The sequence below is a fragment of the Camellia sinensis genome, chromosome 3, assembly GCF_055761805.1.
Source record: "Camellia sinensis isolate YWXY chromosome 3, ASM5576180v1, whole genome shotgun sequence".
Taxonomy (NCBI): Eukaryota; Viridiplantae; Streptophyta; class Magnoliopsida; order Ericales; family Theaceae; genus Camellia; species Camellia sinensis.
Window position 1 is genome coordinate 79551802 of NC_138963.1, and position 9493 is coordinate 79561294.

Here is a 9493-nt window from a genome sequence, read left to right on the forward strand (position 1 = left end):
GCCTTTAGTTAGGTGGAATCACCACATCTTTTCCTGCACAAAAATCTCGTAGGGTGAGCATAAAGCCCAGTAGGAAATCCTTAACAAAGGATATACATTTTATACAAGTCTCAAGATATGAATGCACATGCCATGTTATGTCTTTTCGCAAATAAATCATATCTTCATCTTTTGAAAACCATCATGCTCAATGATGCCATGAAATGTCCATTGTTCAAAACTTAACAATTTAATTTAAGGGACGGTAAATACAACTTTTGTAATCCCTAGGTCGGTGTCTGCAAGTAGACTATACGAGTAGTACCAAATTATCATTTTTACCGGTATTAACCGGAAGGCTCGACACCTATCTGCGCGGGTTTTTGGTCTTTTACCCCGGACTCTCAGGCCAACTTGTTCAATATCATCTACACCATCTATCAAAACTTACCAACGTATTTATCCAAAAACCATTCTATGAAAACTTGTTTCTCAACATTCTTTTCTAAATGCAAGTTTTCAAATCAACTTTCAAAGCTTAATATAATCAAATGAATTGATATGCCAATTTCACAAGATGAATATAAATACTTTTATTCCAATTCATCATCCAAGGAATAACACAATTCCCCCTTCTCAAGTTTCCTCAACAATTAGTCATTTCAAGACTATTTCAATGTTTTTAACAATAATTTCCAAAATGAACAACAATTCTCATATTCCATGAAATTCATCATTTATATAAATATAAATAAGAAATTTTCCAAACATCCATTTATTTTGACACACAAAATAAATATAACAATATCATTAATGGATTTTCAATCTCTTTTAAAAATCCTCAATTTCTAGGTTTTCTCACCAAAACTGTACAACTCAAATCTTTTGAAAGAAAACTTTTTAAAATCATCTTTTCTTCAATCAACAAAGATCAAAACCCATAAGATTATTTTAAAAGAACAAGAGACAAACCCACTTTCAAAATCGTTCAACTTATTGAATCAATAATCAATTTTCAAAGCTATCGAATGATGATTTCGAAAATCATCTAGATCTTGCAAAAATATATATATAACTCTAAGAAAATCCCTACCTCAAGTATTAAAGAAGAATTGAGATGAAACCCCAAAATCAACGATGCCTAAACTTGATCTTTACCACACACAATGAAGCCCTCGAGATGATAACCAACTTTGGTGAAGAACTTATGTCTAAATCCTAATGGATTTGGAGAAATCAAAGAAAGAAGATGACTTCTAGAGAGAGAAGCTTCAGATCTGGGATTCTGGAGAGTTTTAGAGAGAGAGAGAGAGGACTGAAAAAGTGATCTGAAATATCAGATTCACGAACTGATATAACATGGTCCGCTCAAGCGTGGAAAGCCCCGCTCGAGCGTCAAATACATTTTCCCAGTACTTTTGTAGACAAGTCAAATTTCTGGAACCAAACATTTTCCGCTCGAGCGCATAAACGGCCGCTCAAGCGAACAAGAAACTTCTAATGCATTTTTCATTTTTGCTTTGGGGGCGCTACCCCTCAACCCCGCCAGGGCGCTGCCCTAGGACTTGCCACGGGGCGCTGCCCCCTGGACCCCTGCGAGCTGACCGGACAGCTTGATCCCCGACATACTCAGCGAAGTGGCAAAACATGAAAGACTTAACTTCTAATGCAACTCTGCAAGGCACAATTCGGGTTGGATTCGCATCTAAAGGTTTGGAGACATTACCTATTCCAAACACACCGCTACAACCCGATAACCAAAATAAGGGGAATATAGGGAAACTAGATACATAACACCGTTCAAAATCATACCAACCCAAGCCCGGAACACCACACAGAAATGGGTCAAAACCGGGATCGCTACACACATAAACACATACGAATTTCATTTTCGAATAATGACCATCCCGCGACGTTGCCAGTTTTCCAATTATAAACAACAGTGATCAAGTGCTCTTCTAACAGGACTTTTAGAAATCCATGGACTCAATCAACATTCTAGAAATTTAATTCCCTACCAATATAATCACATAAACATGTTATCATATAAGCACACATCATCCATACTTAAGTCTCTAATAAACGAGGCAAACCCATTATGGTACTAACCACTTCTCACATACCCAAAGTATTCAAATCCAGTATACTCTGATACCACGTTGTAACGCCTCCAAAATAATACTATAAATCCCCTTCATAAGAGAAGTAATAACAGAAACGATATGCTTTCATTCATCAGAATTTGTATTACAAAAGATAACACATGCAATATACATTCATGACTGTACATCCTGAATCTATAGCATATAATACCAGTTAATGCTCAACAAAAGAAATGCCCTACCGACTTACATCTTTCCAAGTCATTGCTTGGTTACAACAAAAGAGAGTCATAAGCTCTATACATATAAAGCCCTAGGCTTGAACGAACATTAAATACAAAATAACATAAAAAGAGTCTTTGACTCCAAGGTCCTCCCAAGCTACGTCCTTAGAAAAGGCATGTCACCTATACCTAAAAATGGTTTCCCAAAGTAAGGTGAGCCAAAGTTCAGTAGAAACAATCTAACATAGTATATGAGAATTAACAAGACATAAGTATGATGCACATTTTTATTGTTCTACAACAAAATCTTTATAACTCTCTCCAAAACCATGGTATGCCAAACTTACATTTCATTCCTTTCATTTTGGTTCAATAGATACATCCACTGCATTTAATCCACCCAACAGAGGATACACCTCACAGGTTTCCAACAAATTAAAATCATCACACCATACATACATTTCTACTTGCCATTTTAAGAAAATTTCATCTGTGGGAATCAACACCCATGTATATAAATGGTTTTCGGGACTTCACCCTAGACACACAGGCCAACTTAGTTCAACAGAGTCCATCCTCTTTCTTCTCCTCAAAACATGGAGTACATCCCATTTTTTCTCCCAAATATCATACATATACAATATATATCATTCATAATCATATTCAATGATAATGGTTTAAGGATTAGTTTCAATTCGCCTAATTCACATGCAATGTCTACAACAATCATGACTATTCTCCACCGATAGTTCAAAACAATTATCTCTAAACAGATATACAATCTCTATAATAGATAAATCCTTAAATTTCCATAGGTGAGTGATTGAGAAAATCCAACAACACCATTCATGTACTAATTTCACATTTTTCATACCAATTTCATTATTTATACAAAACAATTATTCAAGATATTTTAGGGTAGCTCCCCATTTTCCAGTTATTAACCTAACGGCAAAAATCATCTATTTTGACATAAGATAACCTTATATCTAAACCCCATAATCATTTATATAACACCCACATAGGAACCCCTCTTTTCGAATTTGAACCCAAATCCTAGGTTTGCTCAAAACACCCCCAAATCTCATCATTTTCATATAACAACTCATAACCAAGTTAAAACCCATATTAAGGTGTAGAGAGTCCCTACCTCAAGTTTAGAAGACCAATGGAGCAAGCACGAAACTCCAACGACGTCGAAACTAAACTCCGATCGGATCAAAATGAAGCTCTCAAGATGTTGTACCCTTTTTCCAAAGACACTAGGGCAGAGAGATCAACAGATCTAGGAGAAAATGTAGAGAGAGAGTGTCACGCCCCAAAATTTGGACAATTAAATATTAAATTAGGACTAAATTCCAATTAATATTCCAGCATCCAAATCCTAGGGGTGAAACAAAAAACTAAACGCCAACCAAACCATCCACCATAATTTCATAACTAACCAATACATCCAACATTAAAGTAACAATACATAGTCAAAATAACTTAAATAATGTACGGTTACAAACCATGCCAAATTATCCCAATACTAAAGCCATAAAAAAAAAATACTAAATAGATAAACTAATTTCAACCCTAAGCTCAAGAAAACAAAAGAAATCTAAAAGACATGTCCAACAACTATAGTTATTCCGCGTCACCACCATAGCCCCAACTAATCCTGCAAAGGAAGCTCGGTTGCACTCAAACAGAACGCACCCGAGTTGCCGAGAGACAAAATGGGTCAGTATATATTGGTATGAGTACAAGATTTAAGACCCACGTGTCCACCAGACACAAACAAAAATACATTTAATTCTTGTTACGGGATAAGACAAGTTGTTCCATCCGCACCGAGACAAATGGGTAGTTTCCCGAGATACGGTGCCATTTAGTTTCTTGCCTGTACATAACGAAATATAAATTGAGTATAAAATACACAAAATATAAATAAAAATATGGTAGGTCATCCCTGCATAAAAAGTTAGTAAAACCCACCATCCTGCAAAAAAATAAAGTTAGTATAATTTAATCATAAGTAACTTGCTGAAGAAGTATAAAAATATATCGTTTCTTGCTTAAATAAATTCGAATTGACCAAAACTCAAACAACAAAAGGTGTACATAATCAAATTTCTTAAAAGTCATAGTGAACGAATTTAATAGAAACTGAACAGGTTGAGAGAAAAACTTGATAGAAGAACCTAGACGGACTTCAACCGAAAAATCTAAAGCTAAAAATGAAAAGAAACTACCCTAAGATGATTTGTTTTGGAAAAGTTCAAAACACAAAAAGTGTTCATAATAATGTTTTACTTCAGTTTATGTGAAACCAATAAAAATGAGCTCGTTCCGTGGGTTAAAACAACCTCTAAAATCTGTATTGCTAAAATGAATCAAAACTACAATAACCAAGATCATCCGATTATAAGTTCTAATCGATCTTTTTAATAAAAAGTTAAAACGCAAAAGTTGTCTAGAATCATGTATACATGCCTTTGCTCAAATTTCATAATTTATCGAGATCGTTTAGTTTTTTTCAAGATGTACAAATCAATACAATTCACACAATAATAATAAACCCATAATTAAATTCTTTGTACCTCAACTCCACCACTTCGGCCCTCCACTTCCGGCCTACACGTATATCCCATGTGCCTCCTGTATACCTAACACTGCTCCGAAGCTAAACTTGCACGGGGATATCATCCCGAGTTTGACCTACACTCCCCGGATGGTTAGCATATACGTACGTGCGTAAATCAAAGCACTCATCTATTCATGAGAACGAGGCAACAATATATATATATACAAAACATCTCACTCATGAGAACAAACATAACAATGCCAAGCCAAAGGCATTCAAATAAATCTCATAATCCTTACCTTTTTGTTTATGCACTCTTTCTCACCAACACTCAAATAAAACAACAATCCATGGAGTCATGGTGAACTATAAGGAATTTATTTATGGGTTCTAAATTTATTTTAATTTCATATATCCATGAGTGTGATTACAACCATAAAATAAATCCATATAAAAACCCTAAACATGGCATACATAACTAATCAAAATAATTAAAATCAATACATCATCAAAAAACCCTAAACCTTACATACACAACTAATCAAAATAATTAAAATCAATCAATTATCTAAAATCCTAAACCTTACATACACAACTAATCAAAATAATTAAAATCAATTAATCATCTACATGCAAATACGAAATCAATTCAACATCATATAAATATAAATAAATAAATAAATAAAAACAAGAAATTAAATATAAATCAAGGGAAGTGGGTTTTGCACTCACAATATTTTTTTGAAGATCAAAGAATTATTTGAAGAACTAATGGAGCCACCAAAACAAAACCTTAATATTTTTTTCTTCTCTTTTCACTCCCGCCGTCTCTACGTCTCCTATTTTTCTTTTCTTCTATATTAATAAAACACCTTTTTTACATATAAAAAAATATAAATATATAAGTATTCAGATTAATTATATAACAAACACATTAAATTAATTAAATACCACATTAAAGTATCATATAACCACACAATTAATAAAATCAAAAATAAAATAAGATAATAATAATAATAAATAAATAAAGGTTTACGAAAAATCAGGGTCGCTACAAAGAGTGTATTTTAGAGAGAGAGAGAGTCTCACTTTAGGATTTTTGGAAGAAAAGATCTGAAAAAGTAATGTAAAAAGTCATTTTCGCGATCTGAAATACGCATAGTCCGCTCGAGCACAAGAGTTGATGCTCAAGCGTCAGATACAATAAGTTGTTCCGCTCGAGCGCAGAATACACACATCTAGTACTTTTGCAAGCAACAGCGCACGAGCGGCCCCTCGAGCGCCCACCCGCTTGAGCTTAGGAAACATCGCTCAAGCATAGAAAACATCCCTCCAGTACTTTTGCAGACATGCAAAATACGGAGAGTTTTCAAATCCAGCTCGAGCGCAAGAAAGGCCGCTCGAGTAGAGGACCAAAATTCTGCGCAACATAAGGTTTGAAAACCAAGCAACCAACCTGTTCCAAGCACACTCAACACATCTAAATAACCAAATTTAAGAAGGAATAAAGAGTAAAGGACAATGAACGATATACAGAAACCATAAACCCGAGTTCGGACTACTATAAGTGTCGGGTCAAAACTGGGATCGTTATATGGCTCATATAATTGAAAATTAATAGCAGCATAAAAATAAATATTCAATAATATTATTCAACTATAAACTCATTTTGATTATGGCAACCTCAACCATGTTTAGGAACATAACACTCATATTTGGGACATTTATGTTCTATGCTGCACAAAATAATTGTAAAAATATATATATATATTATCATCTCCCAATTTTTGAATAAGATTTTTAGTTGGTCTATTTAGAGAAGTAGATTAAAAGTCAACTTTTTGTTAGAAAATAATAGTTTTTCGGCAACTTTAATTTGAAATTAAAGTGGGACCCAACCGTCAGTTAAGGTGGGTCTGAGTGGTTTTGTATTCTCTTAAGTGAAAAGATTGCAATACAAAAGTAATGAGCCGAAACCATTGGGTTTTAAATGAGAATTGTCTCATAAAGTGAGTATCAATAAAGTTGGGTTTAGGTTTGGACTTAGTCTTAGTTGGACTAAGCCTAAACTTGTACTTGTGCATGTGTTGGGTTTGGTCTTAGATTTAGAGTTAGACCTAATCTTGAGCTTTGGGCTGAGCTATGGTATGCTTAGTTCGTGCATGGGCTTGAAATTGGGCTTGGATCGGGTTGTGACCCAACACTCGTATCCATTTTACAACCCATCTAGTTTAACTCTCAAAACTTATGCATATTATGATTTATATAAGGGATTTTTGGTGGAACCCCCCTTTTGGGCCTTTTTATTAGGGTAAAGGATAACCCAATTAATTTTCTTTCAAAAAGTCCCTGAGTAAGAAATGCTTACCTTAATAAGGACATTTTATAATTTTTATTTTTTTTTATCACAATATTGCCCTTATATATATAGTATCATACGTATGAAAAATTTGAAATCTGAGCTCGTAGCCGATGAAGACGATCTCCAAATCGATCATACTTCACAAAATCGATGAAGACGATCTCCAAATCTAAAGATCTCGCAGCCGTTACATTCCTCATTCAAGATTTTGAGAATATATATATATATATATATATATATTTGTGTGTATGAGTGTTGTTGAACATATGTATTCTTTTCATTGAGATTTGTGATTGTTGATCGAGTTTCATAAGTTTTTCTTCTCAATTAGATATGTTGATTTGTTGATTAATTTGTGTTGTTTTTGTTTGTTTTGTTTTTGATTTATTTTTGTTTTTTTTTATCAAATTTCATCTGGTTCTATTGTTCTGTTTTTTCATTTGACAGAACCAGAGTAAAATTTTACTTTTGTACAGAGTAAAATTTTACTTTTGTGTAGAGTAACATTTTACTACTTTTTCAGAGTAAAATTTTACTTTTATAAAGAGTAAAATTTTACTTTTAGCTTCAAAGTCTCACAGTTTACTCGTTTTTCAGAGTAAAATTTTACTTTTATATAGAGTAAAATTTTACTCTTAGTTTCAGAGTGTAAAATTTTACTTTTATACAGAGTAAAATTTTACTTTCATACAGAGTAAAATTTTACTTTTAGCTTCAAAGTCTCACAGTTTACTCGTTTTTCAGAGTAAAATTTTACTTTTATACAGAGTAAAATTTTACTTTTAGTTTCAGAGTGTAAAATTTTATTTTCATACAGAGTAAAATTTTACTTTCATACAAAATAAAATTTTATGAGGATAATATGGTAAAAGAAACAAGTTTTAAAATATTAGAGGGTTTTGAAAGTACTTATATAATTCTTATTATTTTGAAAGACAAATTAGATAGTGAGGGGGCTATCACCAAATCCCCCTTTATATAATGGTTTTGGAGTTTTGAACATTTGTAACTCTAGCCCTAATGGCTAGAGTTGATGACATTTAATGACCCCATTGATATTAGCCTTTATGGCTAAGGCTCTCCCCTACTAGTATAAATAGAGGTATTTCTTCTCCAACTTAGTAAGTTGTTTTTAGAAAGGTTTTGTGATGGAAAATTGGATGATATTTTGAAATAAAAAGTTGGAGATGGTTTTTTAAACCAAAGAAAATTTTTCCATCTTCTTTTGTTAGCCTCTTCTTTGTTTTTTGTTAGAGAGAGTGCATCCATTGTCAAGTTCACCGACATAATACAGAAGGTGCTTCTGTATTAGTTGGTTTCGACCACCGTATCCTACGAGACAAACACTGGCATACCTCCAGCATCCATCGGAAGACGGTGAATCTCTTTTAAGGAAATTATGTAGTGCAGGCTTCGATTTGCTTCTTTTCTTATTATTTGTTCTTAAATTTTTCAATATTTAGTTTACAAATATAAGTTCTAATATTTAGGCCTCGTTTGGGAACAGGCTAATTTAGTAACTTTTTGGCTATTTGGCTAAAAAGGTAGGTAAAAAAAACTTGTATGTTTGGGATGACTTTTTGGCTAATTACGAAAAGATGTGCAAAAAGTAGAGAGAAAAGAGAATCTTTGACTTTTTGGTATGAGTTGTTGGCTTTTTGGCTAATTTAGTAACTTTTTGGCTAATTGGCTAAAATAGCCTCTTGCCAAACGAGGCCTTAGTTATCCATGCTAATAATTTGCTCTATTAGTAATGTAATCTAATTCATTTATGTATTTTTAGTTATATCGTTTGTTCTGTATTTCATACTTTTAATAAAAAAAAATATTTTGTCATTTCTATTTAATTTATTTTATATATATATTTTTTTTGTATTATTACGAAAAAATACCAAGTATTTTTTACTCTTTTTGGTTTTTTTTTTTTTGAAAAAACGTACAAAAAAAAAAGGTAATCAGTGTGTTTGGTTTGAGTTTTCTGAATTCAGTTTTTTGAAAACTGAATTTTTTATTTTTCGTGTTTTTTTGTTTTTTTGTAAATATTTTTAAAATTTTAAGCATTTTTTTTTTACTTTTTTAAATGTACCTTATTTAGATGTATCTAAAAAGTAAAATATTTCAAAAAATTAATAAATACACAAAAATATGAAAAATATACTAATTTTTTTGTATTTTTGGTATTTAGTGAATTTGTTAAAGATTTTTTTCATGAAAATTATATTTTTTGAAGTGTATTTATGTTAGGTGCGTTTAAAAA